This window comes from Taudactylus pleione, unplaced genomic scaffold, assembly GCF_031769625.1.
Source record: "Taudactylus pleione unplaced genomic scaffold, aTauple2 ptg000214l, whole genome shotgun sequence".
NCBI classification, from domain to species: Eukaryota; Metazoa; Chordata; class Amphibia; order Anura; family Myobatrachidae; genus Taudactylus; species Taudactylus pleione.
Window position 1 is genome coordinate 993,727 of NW_028284616.1, and position 14,309 is coordinate 1,008,035.

Below are 14,309 nucleotides of genomic sequence, written 5' to 3' on the forward strand. Positions count from 1 at the left end.
ACAAAGTAGTGCCAAGCGTGCGCCTGTGTCATAAGTAAAGGGCCGGCTGGCTTGACCGTTAAGGGTGCTGTAACCCCCGAAGGTACACTCCAGTCCAAACCAAAAAAAAAATTATTTTCTGTGTTTAGCCGCACGTATATATCAAATCGATATAACATAAATGGAGGACCAAACTTTCTCTGATAAAAATAAAATAGAGAAAGATCAAGAACCACTTCCTCCTAGTGCTGAAGCTGCTGCCACTAGTCATGACATAGACGATAACATGCCATCAACGTCGTCTGCCAAGGCCGATGCCCAATGTCATAGTAGAGGGCACATACAATCCCAAATGGCAAAGTTCAGGAAAATGACCTTGAAAAAGACATTTAAATCAGCTGAAGAGAAACGTAAACTTGCCAATATGCCATTTACGACACGGAGTGGCAAGGAACGGCTAAGGTCGATCCCTAGTATGTTCATGACTAGTGGTTCAGCTTCACATGACGATGGAAGCCCTCCTCCCACTAAAAAAATCAAAAGAGTAAAGCTGGCAAAAGCACAGCAAAGAACTGTGCTTTCTAAGAAGATATCACAAATCCCCAAGGAGAGTCCAAGTGTGGTGGTGGTTGCGATGCCTGACCTTCCCAGCACTGGACGGGAAGAGGTGGCTCTTTCCACCATTTGCACGCCCCCTGCAAGTGCTGAAAGGAGCACCCACAGTCCACTTGCTGATATGCAAATTGAAGATGTCACTGTTGAAGTACAACAGGATGAGGATACTGGTGTAGCTGGCGCTGAGGAGGAAGTTGGCGAGGAGGATTCTGATGGTGATGTGGTTTGTTTAAATCAGGCTCCGGGGGAGACAGTTGTTGTCCGTGGGATGAAAAAGCCCATCACGGTCATGCCTGGGCAGAAGACCAAACATTCCACCTCTTTGGTCTGGCAATATTTCTATCCAAATCCGGACAACAACTGTCTTGCCATATGTACCATATGTAAAGGTGAAATAAGTAGGGGTAAGGACGTCAACCACCTAGGAACATCCTCCCTTATACGGCACCTGCAGGGCATTCATAAAAAGTTACTGTCAAGTTCAGAAACTTTGGCTAAGACCGTAAGCAGTCCAGGGACACCTAAATCCTGTTGTCCTGTTGTATCCAAGCGCCTGCAAACCACACCATCAACTCCCTCCTCATCAATTTCCTCCTTAGTCAGGATCGGAAGTAGTCCTGCAGGCCATGTCACTGGCATGACTGACTCTCCTATCCGGGATTCCTCTGGAGGATCCTGCATTGCTACGTCTACTGCTGCCGCTGCTGCTGTTGCTGCTGCTGGGAGTCGTTCATCATCCCAAAGAGGAAGTAGGAACACCACTACTTTTACTAAACAATTGACCCTCCAACAGTCCTTAGCGAGGAGGATGAAGTACGACAGCAGTCATCCTGAAGCAAAACGTATAACTGAGGCCTTGACTGCTATGTTGGTGTTAGACGTGCGTCCGGTATCCGCCATTAGTGCAGTGGGATTTAGACAATTGATGGAGGTAGTGTGTCCCCGGTTCCAAATCCCGTCTAGATTCCACTTCACTAGGCAGGCGATACCGAGACTGTACAGAAACGTCAGAAAAAGTGTCCTCAGTGTCCTGAAAAATGCCGTTGTACACAATGTCCACTTAACCACGGACATGTGGACAAGTGGAACAGGGCAGACTAAGGACTATATGACTGTGACAGCCCACTGGGTAGATGTATCACCTTACGCAGCAACAGCAGCAGCGTCACCAGTAGCAGCATCTCAGAAACGCCAGCTCGTTACAAGGCAGGCTACGCTGTGTATCACCGGTTTCAGTAAGAGGCACACCGCCGACAACCTCTTAGAGAAACTGAGGGAAATCATCGCCCAGTGGCTTACCCCACTAAGACTCTCCTGGGGATTTGTGATATCTGACAACGCCACCAATATTGTGCGGGCATTACATATGGGCAAATTCCAGCACGTCCCATGTTTTGCTCACACAATAAACTTGGTGGTGCAGAATTTTCTGAAAAGCGACAGGGGCGTGCAGGAGACGCTTTGGGTGGCCCGAAAAATTTCTGGCCACTTTCGCCATTCAGCGACTGCGTGCCGAAGACTGGAGCGCCAGCAAACACTCTTGAACCTGCCCCGCCATCACCTAAAGCAAGAGGTTGTGACACGGTGGAACTCAACCCTCTATATGCTTCAGAGGATGGAGGAGCAGCAAAAGGCCATACAAGCCTATACATCCACCTATGACATAGGCAAAGGAGGGGGTATGCACCTGACTCAAGCACAGTGGAGAATGATTTCCGTGTTGTGCAAGGTTCTCCAGCCCTTCGAACTTGCCACACGTGAAGTCAGTTCAGACACAGCCAGCTTGAGTCAGGTCATTCCCCTCATCAGGCTTTTGCAGAAGCAGCTGGAGAAAGTGAAGGAGGAGCTAAGACGGAGCGATTCCGCTAGGCATGTGGGACTTGTGGATGAAGCCCTTCATTCGCTTTGCCAGGATTCCAGGGTGGTCAATCTGTTGAAATCAGACCACTACATTTTGGCCACCGTGCTTGATCCTAGGTTTAAAGCCTATGTGGTGTCTCTCTTTCCGGCCGACACAAGCCTGCAGAGGTGCAAAGACCTGCTGGTGAACACACTGTCAGCTGAAGCGGAACATGACACGTCAATGGCTCCTTCTTCATTTTCTCCCGCAACTGGGGCTGCCAGGAAAAAACTTAGGTATCCTAAGCAACCCGCTGGCGGTGATGCAGGGCAGGCAGGACCAAGTTTGGACATCTGGTCCGGACTGAAGGACCTGGCAACAATTTCTGACATGTCTACTGTCACTGCATATGATACTGTCACCATTGACAGAAAGGTGGAGGATTACATCGGTGACAGCATCCAAGTAGGCATGTCAGACAGTCCATACCTGTACTGGCAGGAAAAAGAGGCAATTTGGAGGCCCCTGTACAAGCTGGCTCTATTTTACCTGAGTTGCCCCCCCTCCAGTGTGTACTCCGAAAGAGTGTTTAGTGCAGCCGGGAACCTTGTCAGCGAAAGGCGTAGGAGGTTGCTTCCACAGAATGTGGAGAAGATGATGTTCATCAAAATGAATTATCAGCTCTTCCAGGGAGACCAGCCTCCAGAAGGTACAGAGGGACCTGTGGTGGTGGATTCAAGTGGGGACGAGTTAATACTTTGTGAGGATGAGGATGTACACACTGAAGAGGGTGAGGAATTGGTGGATGAGGAGGATGAGGATGACATCTTGCCTCCGTAGAGCCAGTTTGTGCAGGGACACATTCATTGCCAGCTTGTTTTGTGGGGGCCCAAACGAACCAATCATTTCAGCCACAGTTGTGTGGCAGACCCTGGCGCTGAAATGATTGATTTGTTAAAGTGTGCATGTCCTGTTTATACAACATAAGGGTGGGTGGGAGGGCCCAAGGACAATTCCATCTTGCACTTCTTTTTTTTCTTTGCATTATGTACAGTTTGGGGCCTAGTTTTTCTAACTGCCATCCTGTCTGCCACTGCAGTGTCACTCCTAGATGGGTCACGTGTTTGTGCCGCCCACTCGTGTCGCTTAGCATAGTCATCCAGCTACCTCGGTGCAACCTTTTGGACATAAAAACACTATTGTGAGGTGTGAGGTGTTCAGAATAGACTGGAAATGAGTGGATATTAAGGTTATTGAGGTTAATAATAGCATAGGAGCAGAGAAACCAACAAATTCTGTGATTTTAGCTGTTTTTATGCTTTTTTTAAAAAAAATACAGATCCAAAACACAAAACCCAGAACCCAAAACACGGAAGGGTGGTTTTGGCAAAACCAATCCAGATCCAAAACACGAAGAAAGATCCAGATCCAAAACCAAAACACAAAACACGAAAAGTGGCCGGTGCACACCCCTAGTATATATATATAAACCATAAGAAATAAGCGTCACTCCAGGACTGGTAAGGCACAGTAATAGCCGGTGCTCTACTACAAATTTTCGGGATCTAACCCCGTCATCAGGACACGTGTGTGTCCTGATGATGGGGGTTTGACCACGAAATGTTGTAGTAAAACATTGGCTATTACTTTGTCTTACCAGTCGTGGAGTGCCGCCTATGTCTTATGGTTTGTGTTGAGGGGTACCCCAGGGTGAGCATCCTGGCAAGTTTTTCTTAAGCTCGCTTTCTCTCTGAGTGCCAGTAATTTGGAGTTATATATATATATATATATATATATATATATATATATTTATGCTCTAGTAGTGAATGTTTTCCATTTTTGCCTGTTATGGTGCATACACATGATCAGATTTTTCCTTCAGATATGAAAGATAACGATTTAAAAATCGTTCAGTCGTTCATATCTGAAGGAAAATCGTTCATATCTGACATGCCTGAACGATGGACGATCAACGATGCGCGTTCCCGTTTGTCAGATAACGATATCTGACATCTGATGGGTTTGCAGTCAGACTTGGACGATTCCATTCATTTTAATGCAGTCAAAAATCGTTCAATCGTTCAAATCGTTCAATCGTTCAGTCGTTCATCTGACAAATCTGACAAGTCTGACAAATCTGACCGTGTGTATGCTCCATAATACTCCACTGACGCATCATCAGAATTTGGCATTGTTTAAAGTTGCTCCTTAAAATTTGGTTGCATATTTCCTTCTATTTTTTTTTTAATTCCTTTCTCTAGATTTTTTTATTTCAGTTTCTAAGCACTTCTTCAAATTGTTTGAATTGAAAATGTTTTATTTCCCTGCAGGCATTGTACTATTGATTTACTTTATCAGTGAGAGTTCATATTGATTCAGTAGCATCTTTGCTCTATACATGATTGTTATATGTTTATTTTGGTTATATATTTTTGAACAGTCAAAGTACATACATATTATGGGGTATGTTTACTAAAGTGAGAGTTTTTAGAAATGGTGATGTTGCCCATAGCAAATAAATCAGATTCTATTTAACATTTAGCTAGCACCTTCTAGAAGATAATAGCTAGAATCTGATTGGTTGCTATGGGTAACATCTCCACTTCTGAAAACTCTCACTTTAGTAAATATACCCCTATGAGTCCGATTGGTCTCTGTGCATGGGAGCAAGCACCGAGTTATTTGCAATAAGCCTATAACTTGTAACTAATTAAAAAATTAATCAATGAAACTTGTCAATAATATGTTTGATCCTCCATTTGAGTAAGCAGAGATGGACAGTAACATGAAAAGTGAAGAGACCTTCAAAATTTTGCCTTGGATCAAATACATTTAAGATGTGAACAGGCAGAGGGAAAAAGTTTGGGGGAGTGAAACCATTTCCACTGATATAGGAAAAGAGGTCTCAATATGTATTTCAGGTCCTGATTCTGACATGGACGCAATGCCAATTATTTACACAATTTAGCGATTATCAGTAATCTGCACATGCGTTTGAGTCACACTGCGCTTGCATCAAGTTTCCTTATTGTTGTCGTTCGAAGTGATGATTTACTCGCAAAGTGATTGCCTGCCACAAACAGCCCCTGCCTATCAAAGGGGGAATGGCTCCACCGTCTCAGTTCCCGCGGCCATTCTGCATGACCATAGAGTTACTCAGAAGGCTGATTATCGACTGATCTGTGACCGATGCTACCTATGATAATTCTACCCAAGACTTTAGTGTCTCCCAGCCAGGGTGTAGGGCAGTGGTTCTCAAACAGGGCTCAGGACCCCACACAGGACACGTTTTCCAGGTCACCCAGCAGGAGCACAGGCAGGGCTGGATTAAGGGGGGGGGCAATAGGGGCAGTCATCCCTGGGCCCCCACACACAGAGGGACCCCCACACAGGGTCTATGTGACCCTGTGTGGTAGAGGCAGGGTCTACTTGACCCGGGTAGAGGCTCTGGAGCCGCGGCTGTTCGACAGACTGCATGCAGCAGCACAGTCAGTATGCTGCTGCATCTGCTGTCTAAGGGGGAGAGGGTGGTCAGCTTTTTACAGTAGCGCATATATCCCCCTCCGATGCCTCTCCTCCAGTGGCTGCATTGGGGGCGGAGCCAATATGACAAGCCCCACCCCCTTATCCCCGCAAATTGTGTCATTAATTCACGGGGGGTGGAGCCTAATTAATTGAGGTGCCGGGGTCCTTTTGCAACCTGTAGTCCTGTACCAGGCCAGCAGCAGTTGCTGATGCATCAAGTGTGAGTATGTATGTGTAGTGTACTGCTTTAGTGTGTAGGTATGTATATATGTATGTATGTAATATTGTGAATCTGTGTTAGTGTGTGTATACTGTGTATGTGTGTTTGCCCCTCTCTTCATGTAACCTGGGTGGGGGGGGGAGATGTGGCTTTGTGTGGGTTTTTTCTTTTTTTTTTCGGGGGGGGGGGTGGTAGGCTCGCCTCTGTGTGGCTTGAAGGGGGCCCTGGGGCCCCAACGAGCCTTAATCCAGCCCTGAGCACAGGTGTACTCATTAGTTACTGACACATTTTAAAGATCTACAGGTAGAACTAATTACTTCACTGTGAGGAGACCTGGAAAACATGCACTGTTTGGGGTCCTGAGGACTGAGTTTGAGAACCTGTGGTGTAGGGAATGCCGTTAACCCAAAGAAGAGATTCCAGTCTCCTAAACCCATTTTATATATAAAAAACACAGATTTTTAAATATACCTGACAACACTAGCACCATCAATTTAACAATACGTAATTTGTTCGAATTAAACAATCATAATTTCATGAATGTTCCATGCAAAATGTCAAAAAGTATATTAACAGTGCTCAATTCCTTCAGTTAGAATGTAAATAAAGAACAATATAAAGTGTACAAAACCAGGGCACAACATAGATGGGGATGATTGATTGAGCAAATATTTGCATAGGGAATCTGGATCCCCATGAGGCGATTACCAGTTAAGCATTGTTTTCAATTAATTGAAACTCTGTAATGTACTGTAGTGCTGGGTGGCTGATGTAGCATTCTTGCTGAGGAATAGTTCTGTATAGTTGTTAGTTAGTACTTGGTGTCCTCATAAATGTAAATACTGACATGTTTCATCATTTTGCTAGTTATTTCATCAGAGAATAATCAAAAACCCATTTCTTCCTTGTTTTATACTTAACAACTAACAGTAATTTACATAGTTGTCCAATCTGGATTCAAAAGCTAAATGAGACCACCCACAGCTATAGCGAGCGGCCAGATTGACGGTTGCGATGGTCAAGATTATCGCGACCATCGGGCTTGCGAAGAGACCCTTGTGGTAGGGTCTCGTGGCCGCAAGCCCCAGAGAGATTTCGGCTCTAACAGAGCCGGAATCTCTCCACTGACATCACTCGCGATGTCAGTGGGGCTGCCCCCAAATTGCAGGCGTTCTCATGGGAACTCCTCTGTTTAGGCAGCCCACCCCCCGGCCTGCCCACCAATGGGGGCAAGCTGTCACTCAACATCGACAGCTCACCCCCTTTGGTGCGAGACCCCCTCGCTAGCCGGGTCTCACGCATGCGCACGACGGAGCTGGCTCCATCATGCGCATGCGCTGTGGGCCACCAGCAACCCGGTTGCGAGCACTCAGCGCTTGCGACCGGGTATGAATCAGGCCCTAAGTCCCAGAGTCTGCAGACAGTTCTGTTCTCCAGGCTGATGTGCTCCTGCTGCCACATTAGTACTGTGGGAGAGTAAGTCACAGTGGAAGACAGATATCCACTCCATGTGAGAGAACTGATCATTACCTCAGTTAAAGCTGTTCCAGCATCCTGCAGCACCACCTGCAAGCTGGTCAGCTCCATAAGACTCCTTCCGTTCAAGCCTCGCTTGCTAAATTACCAGTGTACATGTAACAGTGAGTCCGGCTATACTTGTTATCTTTCAAAAGTCCAACACCATTAGTTAAGTAACTGGGCTGTTCATAGTTTGTCATCTGTTGGTGTGTTTCTATATTACTCTGCAGTTTCAACATCTGCACGCACATCATTTCCAACAATACATTCATTAAATAATATAGTCACAGTTTCCTATGCTACAGCAGAGTATTGTAGTGACATAAATTCATTTGTCCAAGCCCTTGAATGAATATCATGCAGCCGCTGTTCAGTCATTTTCAATTGCAAAGTGTGTATTTCATACACAGAGAAATTCAGAACTAAATCTTAAGCTATCAGCTATTCATAAATAGTTGAAATTATTGATATCCTCTTCCCTATTTTAAACTAGACATCTAATATATAAAATCAAAGTACATACTAAACACACATCATATCTATTAGTCCAAATCAAAAGACCTATTTGATGTACCTTGGTGTTTGAGAAGGTATGCAGTCGGGATGCCTATGGTCTAAATGCAGACCATCGGCATCCCGACTGTCTAATCCTGGTATTGATTCGTAATAGTCGCTAGTCGCTATTTAGCTCTGCAAGTCGCTTCAGAAAGAATTGCTTTCCAGCCCAATCGTGTGGTTCCAAAGTACAAAAAGTTATTTATGTAAAGAAAAAGTAACATGGTGAAAGATTTAACAATTAGAGTAAAAAGCAATCAATAATAGTACAAGCCGATACATACGCATGTGCACTGGTCCCAGTATACAGTCATCAATCCAGAAGTCTGTGATCATCAAAGAGGATGGAGGGGTTAGGGTTAGGTACCCCATGGTCGAGGTTAGGGTTAGGCACTCTCCTGGGAGGGTTAGATTTAGGCAGTGTGGAAGGGGGGGTTAGTTTTACACATTCCTAGGGGGGTTAGGGTTAGGCACTAGAGAAGGAGGTTAGGATTAAGTAACCCTAAAGGAGGCTTAGGTTAGGGGGGGTTAGGTTAGTTAGTACTTACATGTAGCATAGTCGGGATCTTCACTGGTGCCGACCTTTCGGCGTCTGGATTTGTGTCCGGCGGTAAATCATACCGATCCCATTTGAGATGGCCTCACTAGTTAAACTGGGATTTCTTAAGGTTCAGTATTACACAGTCAAAACAACAATGAATGATACAATGGTATTTTTATTTCAGAATATGTTAAGGTGACAATATAATTCAATACAGCAATATAGAAGATTGTGAAATGCTAGGTGAATCACCAAACCCCTTGCTCTGATCTTACCAACACAATGTACCTGGGAGGATACAGCACTCCATAACCCAAGTTATGACACATGTCATTTTCCCCCCATTTTCCCCCAAAACTATCACTTTTCTCACTCAAATTCCCAAAGTCTGTAACAGATCTGTGTGGGTTTTTGGTCCTTACCCTTGTTTAGAAGTTACCCCCTCTCTAATGGTTACCATGGTAGAACAGTAAGAACTGATAGATGTAAAGAAGGAAAATAGGTAAAGCATTGAAGAGTCCCTCCACACATCAACTTGTTCCAAACTTCTATGGAAGGAAGGAGAGTTGCATGAAGATTGACATCCAGTTCCCAATATTCCCCTGAGGATGACAGAACCCAATGCACCCATACTGTACATAAATGAGCATATTTAATAACCGTATGATATCTCCATTGCCATTACAGAAGGGTTATCCTAGCAGGGTCAAATACAGAATTTCTAGAGAAGAGTTTTCAAATGCTTGATATTAGAGCATGTGTGGCCAGCCCATGAAGAGGGTATACTTACCAGTTAACAAGTTACTGCATAGTCTGCCTCATACAGATTGCAGTGTACTGTATGCAATACTTAAGATATACAGTATACAGGGACAGTGATCACAGTAAGACATTTTTCCAAATGTGGGCACCATTCTATAATCCAAGTCCCCTGCTCTGCAAAGTATTGGAACATTCTTGCAGGAGACAAATCTAGCATTGAACTCTGGACAAATATGTACGAAATCAGTATGTAATGCCGCCGGATCTAATGCCGGTGGACCAAATACCGATGCTGGAAGCTCGAACAATCAGGATCACGACTGGGGCTGGTAAGTATCCTAACCCTCCCCCCCCCTAAATCCCAACCCTCTCTTAGTGGTGCCTAACCCTAACCTCCCACTGGTGATGCCTAACCCTAACCTCCTCCTGGTGATGCCTAAACCTCACGCCCCCACCCCGCACTATCTTTCAATTATATATTTCAGTGAAGTCTTCCTGCCACATCTCTGAACAGGCAAAGTTGCAATATCATCCAGATTGGCATGCATGCATGAATGATCATAGATATCGTTATCGTTTTTGTGGGAACGCGCATCGTTTGTTCGGTCACTGCATAAAAATGAACAATATGAATGATATATCATTTAACAATATCGTTATTGTTCATATCATTCATAGTTATCTTATTGTGTGTATGCACCTTAAGTCCCCCCAGGGGTTCCCTAACCGAACCCTCCTCCAACACTGCTAAGCGCTAACCCTGCCTGGCTTACCTTTGTTCGGCAAGCCATTTGTCTAGATTCTGGAATCAGGATCTAGACGGGCATCAGGATTTCAACGCCTGTCTTTAATCCCGCTATGGGATTTAGTCAGATGGCATTTTCACTGCATCCCATATGTGCACATTTGTCTCCTTACACAGTGGATAGTGTGATATAGTATTAATAATTACCATTGTATATGGTCTACAGTAGAGATTAGCAGTTCCCCACCAAAACTTTGGGGTTCTGAGTCGAGCTGCATCCCAGCTTGAAACACTTTGGGGTTCCAAGTAGAACCAGGTCCCAGCTTGCATCTTCTCACCAAGTTTGGAACTCGGATCTCAAAAAGGGTCTTCCATGTTTTGGATTGCATGTAAGCCCCTTCCTCTTTTTTTGGAGCCATTTCACACATGCGAGTGTATAGAGAGGGTGTGGACTGTAGTTCATGCTGCAAAACTACAGACAGTATAGATGGAGTGGGTGGGAAGCATGTAAAAGACTGCAGGCATTTTTGTCACTGTGTATGTTTGTTTGTCAAACACTAGCTAGCACCTGCAATCCAGTGGCAGTTGTGTGTTTGTCAGAATTAAACGTGAAGTGAGGTGCACTTTCTTACAATTGTTTTTTATGGATGTGCTATATTCTTTTAAACTGACGTGTTTTATGCTGCTTCTCTTTCGCTTAGTTTAGCCAGCCAGCTCACTGCAGTCTTTGGCAAATATTAGTGAAAACATTATTGTGAGCTGTAGAATAGTCAAAATTGACTGGAAATGACTGGAAATTAATGATATTGATGTTAATAATACTATAGGAACATAAACTGGTCCAAGTTACAGTACATAATTTTAGCTATTGTTATAAATATTTAAAGAAATCGATATCCAAAACTAAAAGCAAAACCAAAATCAAAACTCTTGTAAGGGAGGCTATAAGGGAGTATAAAAATCAAAATATTATACATACATACTGTACATGACTACTAGACACTGGATTATAATTTCCTTTTTATAAGGGTGTTTCCACACTAATGGACCACCCTGTAATAATTCAGTGACTAGTAGTCTTCTGACATATCAAACAGATGCAGAAAAACAATAGTGTTCTTCATTTTAACGTATCTTTATTAATTCTCGAGTTTTAACTGAGTTTTCAATGACAACATGAGAATTAATACAGATACATGGTGACATACCTTAAACATTTATATGTGTAGACACTGGATTAATATTTCCTTGCTCATTTCCTTTTTATAAGGGTGTTTCCACACTTATGGAACACTTTGTATAATAGTCATAAAGATTATGTCAGAGTTCTAAGTAGGGGTGTGCACCGGCCACTTTTCGTGTTTTGTGTTTTGGTTTTGGAACTGGATCTTTCTTCGTGTTTTGGATCTGGATTGGTTTTGCCAAAACCACCCTTCTGTGTTTTGGGTTCTGGGTTTTGTGTTTTGGATCTGTATTTTTTTTTTAAAAAGCATAAAAACAGCTAAAATCACAGAATTTGTGGGTTTTTATGCTCCTATTCAATTATTAACCTCAATAACCTTAATTTCCACTCATTTAAAGTCTATTCTGAACACCTCACACCTCACAATATTGTTTTTATGGCCAAAAGGTTGCACCGAGGTAGCTGGATGACTATGCTAAGCGACACGAGTGGGCGGCACAAACACGTGGCCCATCTAGGAGTGACACAGCAGTGGCAGACAGGATGGCAGTTGAAAAACTAGGCCCCAAACAGTACATACTGCAAAGAAAAAAAAGAGGTGCAAGATGGAATTGTCCTTGGGCCCTCCCACCCACCCTTATGGTTGTATAAATAGGACATGCACACTTTAACAAACCAATCATTTCAGCGCCAGGGTCTGCCACTTGACTGTGGCTGAAACGATTGGTTCGTTTGGGCCCCCACAAAACAAGCTGGCAGTTAATGTGTCCCTGCACAAACTGGCTCTACGGAGGCAAGATGTCGTCCTCATCCACCGATTCCTTGGATAAAACAGGAAAAAGGGATTTAGGTGTCCCTGGACTGCTTAAGGTCTTAGCCAAAGTTTCTGAACTTGACAGTAACTTTTTATGAACGCGCTGCAGGTGCTGTATAAGGGAGGATGTTCCTAGGTGGTTAACGTCCCTACCTCTACTTATTTCACCTTTACATATGGTACATATGGCAAGACAGTTGTTGTCCGGATTTGGATAGAAATATTGCCAGACCAAAGAGGTGGAATGTTTGGTCTTCTGCCCAGGCAAGTCCGTGATGGGCTTTTTCATCCCACGGACAACAACTGTCTCCCCCAGAGCCTGATTTAAACAAACCACATCACCATCAGAATCCTCCTCGCCATCTTCCTCCTCAGCGCCAGCTACACCAGTATCCTCATCCTGTTGTACTTCAACAGTGACATCTTCAATTTGCATATCAGCAAGTGGACTGTGGGTGCTCCTTTCAGCACTTGCAGGGGGCGTGCAAATGGTGGAAAGAGCCACCTCTTCCCGTCCAGTGCTGGGAAGGTCAGGCATCGCAACCGCCACCACACTTGGACTCTCCTTGGGGATTTGTGATATCTTCTTAGAACGCACAGTTCTTCGCTGTGCTTTTGCCAGCTTAACTCCTTTGATTTTTTTAGCGGGAGGAGGGCTTCCATCGTCATGTGAAGCTGAACCACTAGTCATGAACATAGGGAAAAACCTTAGCCGTTTCTTGCCACTCCGTTTCATAAATGGTATATTGGCAAGTTTACGTTTCTCTTCAGATGATTTAAATGTTTTTTTAAGGTCATTTTCCTGAACTTTGTCATTTGGGATTGTATGTGGCTTCTACTATGACATTGGGCATCGGCCTTGGCAGACGACGTTGATGGCATGTTATCGTCTATGTCATGACTAGTGGCAGCAGCTTCAGCACTAGGAGGAAGTGGTTCTTGATCTTTCTCTATTTTATTTTTGTTTGACAAAGTTTGGTCCTCCATTTATGTTATATCGATTTGATATATACGTGCGGCTAAGGCGCACACAAACACAGAGAGTAGTGCACTTTGTGGGTTACACCACCCTTTAAGAAATGAGCCAGCCGGCTCTTTACTTATGGGACACAGGCGCACGCTTGGCGCTGCTCCTCTGTTGATGCACGTGCGGCTACTGCGCACACAATTCACAAACACAGAAAATATTTTTTTATTTGGTTTGGAGTGTACTTTGGGGGTTACAGCACCCTTTAACGGTCAAGCCAGCCGGCCCTTTGCTTATGACACAGGCGCACGCTTGGCACTACTTTGTTGATGCACATGCGGCTACTGCGCACACAATTCACAAACACAGAAAATATTTTGTTATTTGGTTTGGAGTGTACTTTGGGGGTTACAGCACCCTTTAACGGTCAAGCCAGCCGGCCCTTTACTTATGACACAGGCGCACGCTTGGCACTACTTTGTTGATGCACGTGCGGCCATAGGCAAACGCAGGGGGGGTTTCCGTCTGCCTAGAAACCCCCTCTCCCGCTCACACCATGACCACAATAGAAATAGTAATATAATAGAATTTTACTAGTGCTGCATATTCTTCTCAGTATCACAAATGAAATAATTAGCACCACCTGTGGATCTTTTAACATGTATCAGCCAGTAATAAATAACCTGTGCACCAACTAGGAGTTCTGGAAAACATTCACTGTTAAGGATGTGCTGCTATAGAGCCCAATATGTACATATACAGTATGTCCAGGGCAGTGCTAGGTTCCTCTGCTGCTTCTCAGACTCCCGGACTTGCTCTAATACTCTGGAATGGTGCCCACATCTAAAACAAAACCATTCAGCTCAGGCAGGATGGAATTATAACACGCAATACACTTTGTATGACACATATTAAAGCTGGTTAAGTTCTAATTATGCGCTCTTCATGGACTGGCCACATTCACTCTAAAATCAGGCATTTGAATACCCCCCTCTAGAAATCCTGCGTTTGCCACTGCGTGCGGCTACTGCGCACACAATTCACA